Source organism: Schistocerca gregaria, unplaced genomic scaffold, assembly GCF_023897955.1.
Source record: "Schistocerca gregaria isolate iqSchGreg1 unplaced genomic scaffold, iqSchGreg1.2 ptg001439l, whole genome shotgun sequence".
NCBI lineage: Eukaryota > Metazoa > Arthropoda > Insecta > Orthoptera > Acrididae > Schistocerca > Schistocerca gregaria.
The window spans coordinates 1-14,088 of NW_026062738.1; the positions used below are offsets into that span (position 1 = coordinate 1).

Genomic DNA, 14,088 nt, shown 5'->3' on the forward strand with positions numbered 1-14,088 from the left:
CCACGTTTTCGCTCATTTCACGGTTCCGTTGGAGACGTTCTTCACCTCCTGACACAAAAAAAGGAACGCAGTCGGTAGGACTTTTCGTATTTTCTTACTTCTCAGGGAGTTGCCTACTGTGTTCCTCTTACGGCAAGCACTAGACAACCTGAACAGTTACAGGATAGAGTCATTTTTGTTATCGGCTGTACCTACATCATCACAGACTCGGAGCAATTCCATTGGCATCAGCTTCAAAACATACGCTTGCCGAAACCCGGGATCGAACCAGGGACCTTTAGATCTTCAGTCTAACGCTCTCCCAACTGAGCTATTTCGGCTCACACCTAAGTCCGCAGATTTGCGCGTCTTCGTTAACCTCTGAATCGCCGCCAATTTCACAGTCATCTTCGTCTGATAAGACATAGGGACGCTGAAAGGCGAGCAGCAGATGCAGTGAAGTACCACACACATTTCTTCTGATTCCATCATCGTAAGAAGCAAACATGTCGACTCGATTCATGTAATATTGACTTCGCTTTCTCTAGAAAACCTATGCTATATCGATGCCACGTGCAACTCGTGTGCAGAGAACGAGACACAAGAAGGAGTGAGCCTCTCTACCATGTGAGAGGCAGTATCTAGCAGATACACACGCTAAAACATTTGACTTGCGTTAGCTCATAAATTGCTACACGTAACTGTCTGCAAGCTAAAATGGACACATCTGCACTGCCCAGAGAGGCGACACTTGCACTCACACCTGGTGGACGGCAGTGTGACGAGGCGATGAGCTGTGGCTTCTGGGTGCGACTGTAGCGCTGCAGCCAATAATACTGCACATTGCCGGCGACCCACGTGTTTAGTAGTGACGCAACTGCTAGAATGCAGCTGAACGCCCATCTTTTGAGAGCTACAAAATTTCCGCAGTCGGCAGGACTCGAACCTACGCTCCCAGAGGGAATCTGATTTCAAGTCAGACGCCTTAACCACTCGGCCACGACTGCCGGTAGCAGTAGCGTCTTCCGACACGTGAAAGTGCACCTTTAGAAGCAATCCAATGGCAGAAAGCGGCGTGGCCTCACTCTTTTCTGTAGTGTTTCCATTGCCAGCACATTAGCCGTTACGAAAGTGTATTAATTTTCGCCTAGACATGGCGTTGAACCCAACACCCTTTGGTTGAAAATCAAACGCTCTACCGACTGAGCTATCGTACAGCTGTGTGGCATGCGAGTGATTCGCATGACGTAATTACTGGCTTATGGCTCCAATGGCGACTTCACCGACTTCCACTGACGCACCGCTGACGCTAGTTTTCTGTCGTCTTAAGTGGTCGACATACTTGCAAGTAGCTGCGAGATCTTAAGAAAAGAAACGCTGCACCATTGCTTTTTCCGCACTCGAATGACCGAATTGCGATTCTTAAAAAAGAGAGAAATGAATGTTGGCTCTGTCCAACGCTTCCAAGCACGTCTGTGTACTCACGAACTCGGCGTCGACGCGAGAAAATGACGGGAGCGCACTCGTGGGCCTGCGACGGCTTTCTGCAGTCCCAGCGTCAGTGAGAGGAGAACCGGTAGCCACAGTAAGCAGCAGCCGTCGCGACACTCAGTATTGTTAAACGGAAATTTTCGTCTTGTTGAAGATGGCGCCATCGGTTTGCAACCGCGTTCACGTGTGTGAAAATATTTGCTCCTCTTTACGCAAAATCGCACGCAGCCGGTAGGATTCGAACCTACGCTCCCAGAGGGAATCTGATTTCGAGTCAGACGCCTTAACCACTCGGCCACGACTGCCCGTAGGTCGAGGTTCTCCGACACATGCAACTTCTACGGTTTAAAGCTATGTGGCATCAGAAAACGGCGTAGCTGCATTCTTTTCCGTAGTGTTTCCACCGCTACCAGAGGAATCGCTACCAAAGTATTAAAATTTCCGCCCGAACAGGGACTTGAACCCTGGACCCTTAGGTTAAAAACCTAATGCTCTACCGACTGAGCTATCCGGGCTCACACGACAGTAGAGAACATCCCACGATGCACAGCTGTACATTGACTCATGTCCTTCACAGCTGTGCTATCGCTGCATGGAGCTGTTACTAATTAAACGTCGCCTGAATGCTGTCTACAAACGTGTCGCGCTAAGCTCGTAGCAGACTATCGAAGAATGCTGACACACGATGCAAAAACAAACCGCAGCAGTCGTTAGGTCTCATACGTTGGAGTAGAGGATTTACGTGTTTTGTCGACACTCACTGAGTAATTGGAAATTTCACAAGCATTTCGAATGCAATGCTTCCCACGTTTTCGCTCATTTCACGGTTCCGTTGGAGACGTTCTTCACCTCCTGACACAAAAAAAGGAACGCAGTCGGTAGGACTTTTCGTATTTTCTTACTTCTCAGGGAGTTGCCTACTGTGTTCCTCTTACGGCAAGCACTAGACAACCTGAACAGTTACAGGATAGAGTCATTTTTGTTATCGGCTGTACCTACATCATCACAGACTCGGAGCAATTCCATTGGCATCAGCTTCAAAACATACGCTTGCCGAAACCCGGGATCGAACCAGGGACCTTTAGATCTTCAGTCTAACGCTCTCCCAACTGAGCTATTTCGGCTCACACCTAAGTCCGCAGATTTGCGCGTTTTCGTTAACCTCTGAATCGCCGCCAATTTCACAGTCATCTTCGTCTGATAAGACATAGGGACGCTGAAAGGCGAGCAGCAGATGCAGTGAAGTACCACACACATTTCTTCTGATTCCATCATCGTAAGAAGCAAACATGTCGACTCGATTCATGTAATATTGACTTCGCTTTCTCTAGAAAACCTTTGCTATATCGATGCCACGTGCAACTCGTGTGCAGAGAACGAGACACAAGAAGGAGTGAGCCTCTCTACCATGTGAGAGGCAGTATGTAGCAGATACACACGCTAAAACATTTGACTTGCGTTAGCTCATAAATTGCTACACGTAATTGTCTGCAAGTTAAAATGGACACATCTGCACTGCCCAGAGAGGCGACACTTGCACTCACACCTGGTGGACGGCAGTGTGACGAGGCGATGAGCTGTGGCTTCTGGGTGCGACTGTAGCGCTGCAGCCAATAATACTGCACATTGCCGGCGACCCACGTGTTTAGTAGTGACGCAACTGCTAGAATGCAGCTGAACGCCCATCTTTTGAGAGCTACAAAATTTCCGCAGTCGGCAGGACTCGAACCTACGCTCCCAGAGGGAATCTGATTTCAAGCCAGACGCCTTAACCACTCGGCCACGACTGCCGGTAGCAGTAGCGTCTTACGACACGTGAAAGTGCACCTTTAGAAGCAATCCAATGGCAGAAAGCGGCGTGGCCTCACTCTTTTCTGTAGTGTTTCCATTGCCAGCACATTAGCCGTTACGAAAGTGTATTAATTTTCTCCTAGACATGGCGTTGAACCCAACACCCTTTGGTTGAAAATCAAACGCTCTACCGACTGAGCTATCGTACAGCTGTGTGGCATGCGAGTGATTCGCATGACGTAATTACTGGCTTATGGCTCCAATGGCGACTTCACCGACTTCCCGCTGACGCTAGTTTTCTGTCTTAAGTGGTCGACATACTTGCAAGTAGCTGCGAGATCTTAAGAAAAGAAACGCTGCACCATTGCTTTTTCCGCACTCGAATGACCGAATTGCGATTCTTAAAAAAGAGAGAAATGAATGTTGGCTCTGTCCAACGCTTCCAAGCACGTCTGTGTACTCACGAACTCGGCGTCGACGCGAGAAAATGACGGGAGCGCACTCGTGGGCCTGCGACGGCTTTCTGCAGTCCCAGCGTCAGTGAGAGGAGAACCGGTAGCCACAGTAAGCAGCAGCCGTCGCGACACTCAGTATTGTTAAACGGAAATTTTCGTCTTGTTGAAGATGGCGCCATCGGTTTGCAACCGCGTTCACGTGTGTGAAAATATTTGCTCCTCTTTACGCAAAATCGCACGCAGCCGGTAGGATTCGAACCTACGCTCCCAGAGGGAATCTGATTTCGAGTCAGACGCCTTAACCACTTTTTTTTTTGTTTTTTTACCGGTGTATTTTTATTTTATTTTATTTTGTTTTATTTTTTTTTTTTTTTTTTTTTTTTTTTGGACTGTCGGATTCCGTTGGACACATGAATAATTTTAAAACAAAATCATCTTCTTCTCAGATTGTATGTGGTCCTCTTCCACAGAAAATGAAGAAAGAAAAGGAATTTAGTTCGGAATTCGTGGACGGTATTCTTTCCTCCGCCGGTTCAACACTCTGCTGGTTTGTCAACTAAAGTCCAATTCTACTTAAAAGGAAAATCTTCTGCTTCTTACCGAGCGTGAGTCTCCCCGGTTGAGGAGAGAATTTGTCGTGCGCATCACACGAATGAAATATAAATTCACATAAAGTAATCAAATAAAATCTCGACAGTCCGGAATGGAAAAAACAAAAAACTCTTCTACAATCATGAACGTTTCACATACAACAGGCCATATCGTTTAAAATTTCTCATGAAGCCTCGTGAACTAAATTAACGTTCTCAATATTAAAAGAACATTCCTCTCTTGCAAATAAAACCTGATAGGCCCTAGTTGTTTTGATGGCACAATCCATCAACCATAACTCAAACAAAGCAAGTAAAGGTGAAAAATAAGTAAAAAGTGGAACGCGGGAACTCAGTAAGTGTCACTTCAAGGTGTTGTCCGCAGGTGTATTTCATATCCGTAATTCAAGGCAGCCTTCAAAAAATTACCAAACAGTTCGCGAAATTTAACGCAGTCTTTCAGTTTCACATACTGGGTCCACAAATAGTCGAGGTATATCAAAGGATCAGTGACAGCCATATCTATAAGGGCATAAATCGTATGCCCTAAGATCCAGACAGTGGCATTGTTCTTCGTCCGCGGGAAGGCTTTGAAGTTAGGCACTACCACACGACGAACAGACACGAGGTGAGGTGGTGTTCTATTAATGTGAGCTACCATTCGTTGACACAGCCGCCATATCGTCGACACCGATGCACATTCAATTCGATGTTCCCGTGTGTCCACATCTCCACATCTTCCGCAGTTGGCAGAGGGGAGGAGATGAATGTCAGCAAGTCGCTGGTTCGTCGCTAAGGTGTTGTTGACGATTTTGAACCATAGCGCACTCACGTCCGATGGTAACACCGGGTTGTTGATGTTGGCCCACACCTTCACCCATTCCACTGTGGGGTTCCGGAGCACTAGTTTATGAAGCGGTGGTTGTCCAGTCAGGGCAACGTAGAGGCCGCGGGCGGTCCTGTGCCTGTCGGTAGCCGTTGACAGAGCGTAGCTTCTCGCTAAAAAGTACTCCCGTATGTAGGACATCTTGTACGGGATGGCCGCAAGAGAAAGGGGGGCGACTTCAGAGTGTGGGCGGTAGAGCTCCAGAAGTGCCGCGGTGGTTCCTGTCGGGATGTCGGACTGCAGGGTGGCTGTCCGGTGGACGAGCAGCGCGTCGCACTTGCGTGGAACGTCGGTGAAACCGAGGCCGCCCAGTTGCCTGTCGATGGCACAGGTCGAAGCCTTGACTTTAAAAATTTCATGCCGCCACAGGAGCCAGTAGACCGCCTGCGAGATCGCCCTCCCTATCTGCTTCGGAACACTAAGCAATTGGGCGATGTACCACGCATTTGAAAAGATGAAAGTGTTAATAACCGCCACACGTTGATGTAAGTTGAGTCGGCGAGCTGAGTGGCTACGACATCGGGCCTTCACAGTACCAAGAATTCGCCTCCAGTTTAAAACTTGCATTTTTTGTGGGCACGCTACTATGTCGAGTCCTAGAATTTTGTGGGTGTGCACAACGCGGAACCAGTCCTGTTGAGCATACAGTCCCCGCCGACCCAGCGGTACTAACACTGTTTTCCGCGTATTTAGAACGGCGCCAGATGCACGTTCGTATAACAGCAAAACATCGCGCACTCTGTCCAAGTCGTGTGTCCGCCCGATGAAAAGTCCCACGTCGTCAGCATAGGCAGCACATTTGAGAGAGACCTGACAGACCTGGACACCTTCAATGATGCGACCGACTGCGCGCAAAAACGGGTCGAGCGCAATGACGAATAGGAGCATTGCTAAAGGACAGCCCTGCCTGACCGACCTTGTGATAGGGATGGGCATAGACTGCCAACCATTGATTACAATCGTTGAAGTCGCCGACGTTAACAGATTCCTTAAAGCGGTGAGAAAGTGGCCGCCGAAGCCCAGTTTTGTCATTACGGAGAAGAGATAATCGTGTCCGATACGGTCAAATGCATTGGCAAAGTCGATGGAGAGAATTCCAGCGGACAGGCCGTTTATGGACGCGTACGCGACCACGTCTCGATATGAAGCCACCGCATGAAAGATGCTGCGACGTTTCACACCACACGACTGGAACGGACTGATGACCTTGTCCATGACCACATTGAGTTTCGTTGCAAGGCACCGCGCCGCCAGTTTATAATCTGCATTTAAAAGTGTGATAGGGCGTAGCGCCTCAACACGGCATGCTGTCGGTGTCTTTGGAATCAAAATAATACGCCCTTCAACGAACTTTGAAGGGACCGCAGCACCACGAACAATTTCATTTATCATGGTCGTCAATGTCTCACCGAAGATATCCCAATAAGCCAGGTAAAATTCTACTGGAAGACCATCTGGACCTGGAGACTTCCCCCGACGACACGAGCGCAACACATCTTTCACATCGTCCAGTGACATCATCTCATCCAGAGACTGTCTGTCAAAGTCGGAGATGACAGTATCCAATTCATCTAACAGAAACGAAAGTGCTACATCGTCGACAGCAATCCGTCCGAACAATCTCTTAAAATGGTCGGAGACGTGGGGAACGATCTCATGCTTCGCCGTGAGACGAGCACCAGTGTCCGTGATGAGAGCGGTAATGACTTTCCTCCGCGCCGACCGTTTCTCGCGTGCCAAGTGGTAAAGCGTTGGCACCTCTTCAAGTGTTGCACACAGCGGTCGGCTCCGGATCAGAAGTCCTTTCGCCTTTTGGAGTTGAAGATTGAGTATCTTATTTTTAATCCTACGTAAACGTGCGCGTAAGTTTTGACCGGGCGCCACGGGTGCATCCAGCGCATCTTGTAGGCACTGCTGATAAAAGGCAATGGTGCGCCTCTCCCAAAACGACACCTCCCTTGCATACCGCATCGCAACATTTCGCAACTGCGGTTTGGCTAAGTCGACCCACCATTGTAAGACTGAGGCATAACTTCCCCGTTTTTCAGAACAAAGCTGCCACATATTTTGAATCTCGCAACGTAAAGCGGCGGCAGACAGATGACGGGTATTGAGTTTCCAAACATGGCAAGGTGGCGCCTGCCTATTGGCCTGTAGGTGCATGTCACACACAACTCCGCAGTGATCACTAAATGCGACGGGATGTACCGCTACTCTCTGAAGACAGGGTTGAAGTGGCCGCGACACATAAATTCGATCAAGTCTGCTGGCACCGTTCTGGTAAAAATGTGTGTACTGCGTTGCGACAGGATGAAAATGACGCCAAACATCGATCAAGTCATTGATCACAATTAGTTGCGAAAGTTCCGGGCACATGCTAGCCGTTGGAAATTGATCGGCTGCGGCAGTAACACAGTTAAAGTCACCGCCGACTATTACATTGCGGGACGACGCAAAGAACGGAACCACATCTTGGTTAAAAAACACAGATCGAGCACGTTTGTGGTCGGTGCCACTCGGCGCGTATACATTAATAAAGGTGACATCCTGGATCGTACATGTAAGGAGGCGGCCATTCGGTAAAGATTGAACGTCAGTTGGTTGCAGTCCATTTTTATAAAGGACGGCGGTGCCACAAGTACCGTCAACATTTATGTTATAGATGACATCATAACCAGGAACGTTATCGAATCGCTTTACTGTAACTTCTTGGAGCAATGCAATGTCATAGCCTCCCAAAGTTAAAAAATCAATAAAACATGCAATCTTGTGCGCAGCTTGTATGCAATTGACATTTAGTGATAAAACTGAGAAAATCTTTAGATGTTGACGAGCGGCGGCCATTTAAAACACAGACACTCAAATATTAGCAAGAAATATGTGAAACGAAAGCTGCAGATGTTGCGTCTTAAGCCTGCCAATAAAATTGTCAAGAAGCGCTGCAATGCATCACGTAACACGTGGACAATACAGGGTAGAAAATATCCTTCATTGTGCAGGAACGGCAGAACAGAAATTCTCATGTGAAGTGGGCACGAACTGCAGCGCGTCCGCCTAAAAGCCGCTAATGAGATCCAGGGTCGTCCTCCTCCTGCTTCCACCAGGGCGTCTCCGCTGGTCGGTCGGTCTGTTGGGCGCGACCGCCAGCGGTGTCTGTGGACGTGGCCCCATTCGCTTGTGTTGTCGCTGTACCGGCGGCCGACGTCACCGCGTGCCTGCACGTGCGCTGGGGGACCTGCTCGCTACTTTGCTCGCTTTTGCGCTTCGCAGCATGCGCACCCTGTTCGCGTGCCGTATTCAGTAGAACCTTGAGCTTTGCTGTTTGTTCCCTTATACGCTCCTGGCGCGCAGTGCTTTCAGAGGAAGGGGGGCACGATGTCGGAACCTCACTCTCACTGCCACTCTCTGATACAGGGGTGCACGGCACATCATCAGACTGCTGACTCCTAGTACCCTTATTTTTATTTTTCTTCGTACGCCCTTTCCTCGGTGCGAGGGGAACCTCTTCAGGCTGAGGAGGCGGGGGTAAGGTGATGTCCATCGCTTCCGGAATAGTAACTGGTGAATGCTCCGAAACATCTGGGATCTCCGTAGTAACTGCATCCGACGCTACAACAGCCGAGGACAAAATGGGAGCGTCCTCCATCCGGTCCTGTGGTGCCTCGACAGTAACAGTCACCTCACTTGGCACGTCCTCAGCACGAATGGGGTCGGCGTGTCGGGGATGTGGTACAGTGCCCGCTACGATTTCACTCAGTAGTGGCACAAAGTGGCCGCCGGTAGCCGCAGCGTCACTACGTGGGAGCTGCACGGGTCGTCGACGGGTACAGTCTGCACGTAAATGCTCAGTGGAATGACAAATTGAGCACGTGGGTGGCTGGCCGATATAAGTCACTTGAGCCCTACAGCCCGAAATCACTACATAAGATGGAATGTGTCTCTTTAAATCAATGCGGACACTACGTACGCCACTGTTAACCTGGTACCGGTACGCACTAGACCACTTTTCATTAACAATCGACAACACAACGCCGTACTGAGTTAGAGCACGTGCAATTAAATCGTTACCACATTCAGGAGGCACATTAAATACTCGGACCGTTCTAACGCCATAACCCGAGGGCACAATTTGAACATCACTGACTGTGCCATTGATATGCCGAAATTTACGCACGCCGCCAAATTTCTCAACAAACTTTTCACAGATGTCGCCGGAAAAGAACTTCAAAAATAGCGAATATTGCGCAAAATCCAATTGAAATGTGTCTACTAGATCTTCCGGGATTTTCAAATCTTCAAATATAAATTCGTGAATTTCAAAAGCGGTGGGCCGCAAAGCATTTCTATCGAACACAAACTGTGCAGTGTTTGCCCTAGTAATTGCCGACATGGTACTCACGTTGATTAAACTTGAACACGTGGACCTCGAAACACTCGCTGAGCGCCGCCCCGCGATGTAAAACAAAGCCGCAACCGCTCCGCCGCTCCGCGCGATGTGCGCGGATACGCTGCCCGAATGCGTCTCATCATACGCTTGCCGAAACCCGGGATCGAACCAGGGACCTTTAGATCTTCAGTCTAACGCTCTCCCAACTGAGCTATTTCGGCTCACACCTAAGTCCGCAGATTTGCGCGTCTTCGTTAACCTCTGAATCGCCGCCAATTTCACAGTCATCTTCGTCTGATAAGACATAGGGACGCTGAAAGGCGAGCAGCAGATGCAGTGAAGTACCACACACATTTCTTCTGATTCCATCATCGTAAGAAGCAAACATGTCGACTCGATTCATGTAATATTGACTTCGCTTTCTCTAGAAAACCTTTGCTATATCGATGCCACGTGCAACTCGTGTGCAGAGAACGAGACACAAGAAGGAGTGAGCCTCTCTACCATGTGAGAGGCAGTATGTAGCAGATACACACGCTAAAACATTTGACTTGCGTTAGCTCATAAATTGCTACACGTAATTGTCTGCAAGTTAAAATGGACACATCTGCACTGCCCAGAGAGGCGACACTTGCACTCACACCTGGTGGACGGCAGTGTGACGAGGCGATGAGCTGTGGCTTCTGGGTGCGACTGTAGCGCTGCAGCCAATAATACTGCACATTGCCGGCGACCCACGTGTTTAGTAGTGACGCAACTGCTAGAATGCAGCTGAACGCCCATCTTTTGAGAGCTACAAAATTTCCGCAGTCGGCAGGACTCGAACCTACGCTCCCAGAGGGAATCTGATTTCAAGCCAGACGCCTTAACCACTCGGCCACGACTGCCGGTAGCAGTAGCGCCTTCCGACACGTGAAAGTGCACCTTTAGAAGCAATCCAATGGCAGAAAGCGGCGTGGCCTCACTCTTTTCTGTAGTGTTTCCATTGCCAGCACATTAGCCGTTACGAAAGTGTATTAATTTTCTCCTAGACATGGCGTTGAACCCAACACCCTTTGGTTGAAAATCAAACGCTCTACCGACTGAGCTATCGTACAGCTGTGTGGCATGCGAGTGATTCGCATGACGTAATTACTGGCTTATGGCTCCAATGGCGACTTCACCGACTTCCCACTGACGCACCGCTGACGCTAGTTTTCTGTCGTCTTAAGTGGTCGACATACTTGCAAGTAGCTGCGAGATCTTAAGAAAAGAAACGCTGCACCATTGCTTTTTCCGCACTCGAATGACCGAATTGCGATTCTTAAAAAAGAGAGAAATGAATGTTGGCTCTGTCCAACGCTTCCAAGCACGTCTGTGTACTCACGAACTCGGCGTCGACGCGAGAAAATGACGGGAGCGCACTCGTGGGCCTGCGACGGCTTTCTGCAGTCCCAGCGTCAGTGAGAGGAGAACCGGTAGCCACAGTAAGCAGCAGCCGTCGCGACACTCAGTATTGTTAAACGGAAATTTTCGTCTTGTTGAAGATGGTGCCATCGGTTTGCAACCGCGTTCACGTGTGTGAAAATATTTGCTCCTCTTTACGCAAAATCGCACGCAGCCGGTAGGATTCGAACCTACGCTCCCAGAGGGAATCTGATTTCGAGTCAGACGCCTTAACCACTCGGCCACGACTGCCCGTAGGTCGAGGTTCTCCGACACATGCAACTTCTACGGTTTAAAGCTATGTGGCATCAGAAAACGGCGTAGCTGCATTCTTTTCCGTAGTGTTTCCACCGCTACCAGAGGAATCGCTACCAAAGTATTAAAATTTCCGCCCGAACAGGGACTTGAACCCTGGACCCTTAGGTTAAAAGCCTAATGCTCTACCGACTTTTTTTTTTTTTTTTTTTTTTTATATAATAGCCTCCTTCCTCCCCTACAGCCCGTCCTTCCACTCGCCATTTGTGCCTTCTTCGGCTAGCTTCTGTGCTATGTTTGGTCCATATGAGATAGGTGAGTGACGAAGTAAATGTATACAAGTAAATAAAATCCCTTCTTTTGGGGTTATGGAAATCAAATAGTTCTGTTACATTCTTCCATCGTTGTGTGGGAGCGATTTTTATAGGAGAGCCAGGCTTACTTCAGCCTGATGGCTTCTCATGTGTGTGTCAGCAACCTATTAGTGCTGTGACACGAGGGCGAAGGATAAACGAAATAGCCACCTTGTTGGCGTAAAATGAATGAGAAGCTTAATAGATAATTTCATAAAGGAAAAAAAAAAAGGAATCCTGAGGTTGAACAACATGTCGTTTGATCGTTCTTCAGCTCTGTCGGTGAGACAATGTTCGGTTCAAAAAATTTGCGTAGTTGTCTTTGTATTTCATTTGTCGTTCGAGCTTTTGATGTTCTGTCATCAGGTACATCCAATAATCTGCTTCACTTTTCGTCATAGCCGTTGAGATGTAATGGACTGTCAGTCCTTTGAGCCAGTTGGCTGACCTTCTTTTAGTGTTAGGATATGGCACGTCATCAGGCAGAAGGACGTGTGTCGGTGAAATAGTGTTAGGTGACGTACGTAGCACATGTGCTAGTTTTTGCCTGAAGAGATTCCACACGTCTTTCACATCTTCACAGAGGAAGCGATGTTCTGCATTGTCGACGACATTGCAGCTGGAACAGTTTGGTGTGTGTGCCAGACGTATCGCGTGCAGTTTGGAGTTGGTTGGGATTTTTCTATTGACTGCGAGGTACCACGTCGATCGCACATTGGATGGTAGATGGGGGTCAGATATGTTGTCCCATATGTTTTTCCAATTATAATGTCGAAACTTGTTTTCTATTCGATTGCGCAATTTTCCTTCCAGCAAGGTGTTGTAAACCTCCTTAACCCGATATATGTCCTTCTCCGGTATTCTATGGCGTACATAGCTGTATTCCACCAGAAAATGTTTATAGTGGTACAGCTCGTGGGAGATGTGATGCACATCGATTGGTGGATCTCTGCTGACTGGGGTGATTTCACGTAAGAGATGAGCCACTAAGGTCCGCGGCGATCGTTGCCACTGTTTATAAGTTTTGCTAACGTATAGCGCTTGCGCTTTAAGGTAGATGTCTGTCAGTTGTAGCCCTCCATTGCGTGTCGGTAGCGTCAAGGTATCATATGAAACCTTAAATATCTGACCTCTACTGACAAAATAACCAAGCGCTGCTTGCATTTGGTGTGCAATGGTTCGTGGCAGAGGCAGCACTTGAGCAACATAGTTGACTTTGGAAGTGATGTATGTATTGGCCAGTTGCACTTTTTGTATTACGTTTAAATTACGCAAGCTGTGTTGTTTTATGCTTGCCCGTAAGGTGGCAAGTAATTTTCGATAATTGAGAGCGGCCGTGCGGCGGATATTACTCGTATATTCTATTCCAAGGCATTTGATTTTTTCCACAGTGTTGATACTTCCAGCGGCTCTGATCTCTATACCCCGACCAAGATTCATAATACCAGATTTATTGCGGTTGAGTTTAGCTCCTGACGCCATTTCGTAGGTCGCCACAACTTCAAGTACTGTTTCCACCTCTCTTTCGTCAGTCACAAGTACCCCTACATCGTCCGCGTAGGCTTGACATATGATCTTCTGTCCGTGTATATGTAATCCACGGAGTTGCCGAGTCAGAGATACTAAGAGAGGTTCAAGCGCAATCGCGAAAAGCGTCATGGACATTGGGCAACCTTGTCTTACCGAACTCTGAATATTGATCGGGTGACTGAGTTGTCCGTTGACACTGATTCTTGACGTGCTATTCGTCAGTATGTTTTTCACGGAGGCTATAATATTCTGGGGGAAGTGCATGGATGTCATACACCGGAGCAGGTACGAATGATTAACTTTATCAAAAGCTTTTTCAAAGTCAAGCGACATCAGAGCACAGCGAATGTTGCAGGCTTCCGATATCGCTATAATGTCTCTGTAGTCGCATAAGGTCTGAAATATCGTTCTGTCCTTTCCACACTTGTCTGGTAGGCTCCTGTCACTGTACGAATAACAGAATTGAACCTTTGCATCATGATACGGGCGAAGATTTTATAATCACTATTGAGAAGTGTTATGGGTCGAAGATTCTCCACGGTTTTGCCTCCTGGTGTTTTGGGGACTAAGACCACTGTACCTTCACAGAATTCCTTCGGAAGGTCAGTGTCCGCATTTAGTATTTCATTGCATACGAGTGTCAATTTAGCAATTATTTGTTCGCGAAAAGTTTGATAAAATTCAGCGGGTAGCCCATCTGGTCCAGGTGATTTGTTCTTTGGGCTCTTCGAGATGGCAACTTCGACGTCTTCGTCCGTTATTCTCGCTGCGAGCACATCAGCTTCTTCTGGAGTGAGTCGCTCTGTCGTCCTAGCAGTGAGAGCTTGCTGCGCCGTTTCATCTGTCTGTGTATTGGCCAGCAATTCACTAAAGTGTCGATGGATCTCGTCTCGTATTGCAGCTTGATCTGTCAAGAGTCTCCCGTCTGAAGTTTTGAGTTCCGTCA

At 48.2% G+C, this 14,088-nt stretch overlaps 9 non-coding genes across 9 annotated transcripts; all 9 read right to left on the reverse strand.

Moving 5' to 3' along the window:
* Nucleotides 1-247: 247 nt before the first annotated feature.
* Nucleotides 248-320, reverse strand: Trnaf-gaa (transfer RNA phenylalanine (anticodon GAA)). The gene has a single exon. It is a non-coding gene; the product is annotated as a tRNA-Phe (tRNA).
* A 584-nt stretch (nucleotides 321-904) lies between these two features.
* On the reverse strand, nucleotides 905-986 carry Trnas-uga (transfer RNA serine (anticodon UGA)). The gene has a single exon. It is a non-coding gene; the product is annotated as a tRNA-Ser (tRNA).
* A 707-nt stretch (nucleotides 987-1,693) lies between these two features.
* On the reverse strand, nucleotides 1,694-1,775 carry Trnas-cga (transfer RNA serine (anticodon CGA)). Its single transcript has one exon. It is a non-coding gene; the product is annotated as a tRNA-Ser (tRNA).
* Nucleotides 1,776-1,912: 137 nt separating this feature from the next.
* Nucleotides 1,913-1,985, reverse strand: Trnak-uuu (transfer RNA lysine (anticodon UUU)). The gene has a single exon. It is a non-coding gene; the product is annotated as a tRNA-Lys (tRNA).
* A 536-nt stretch (nucleotides 1,986-2,521) lies between these two features.
* Nucleotides 2,522-2,594, reverse strand: Trnaf-gaa (transfer RNA phenylalanine (anticodon GAA)). The gene has a single exon. It is a non-coding gene; the product is annotated as a tRNA-Phe (tRNA).
* Nucleotides 2,595-3,178: 584 nt separating this feature from the next.
* On the reverse strand, nucleotides 3,179-3,260 carry Trnas-uga (transfer RNA serine (anticodon UGA)). Its single transcript has one exon. It is a non-coding gene; the product is annotated as a tRNA-Ser (tRNA).
* Nucleotides 3,261-9,727: 6,467 nt separating this feature from the next.
* Nucleotides 9,728-9,800, reverse strand: Trnaf-gaa (transfer RNA phenylalanine (anticodon GAA)). The gene has a single exon. It is a non-coding gene; the product is annotated as a tRNA-Phe (tRNA).
* Nucleotides 9,801-10,384: 584 nt separating this feature from the next.
* Trnas-uga (transfer RNA serine (anticodon UGA)) lies at nucleotides 10,385-10,466 on the reverse strand. The gene has a single exon. It is a non-coding gene; the product is annotated as a tRNA-Ser (tRNA).
* Nucleotides 10,467-11,174: 708 nt separating this feature from the next.
* Trnas-cga (transfer RNA serine (anticodon CGA)) lies at nucleotides 11,175-11,256 on the reverse strand. The gene has a single exon. It is a non-coding gene; the product is annotated as a tRNA-Ser (tRNA).
* Nucleotides 11,257-14,088: the final 2,832 nt, after the last annotated feature.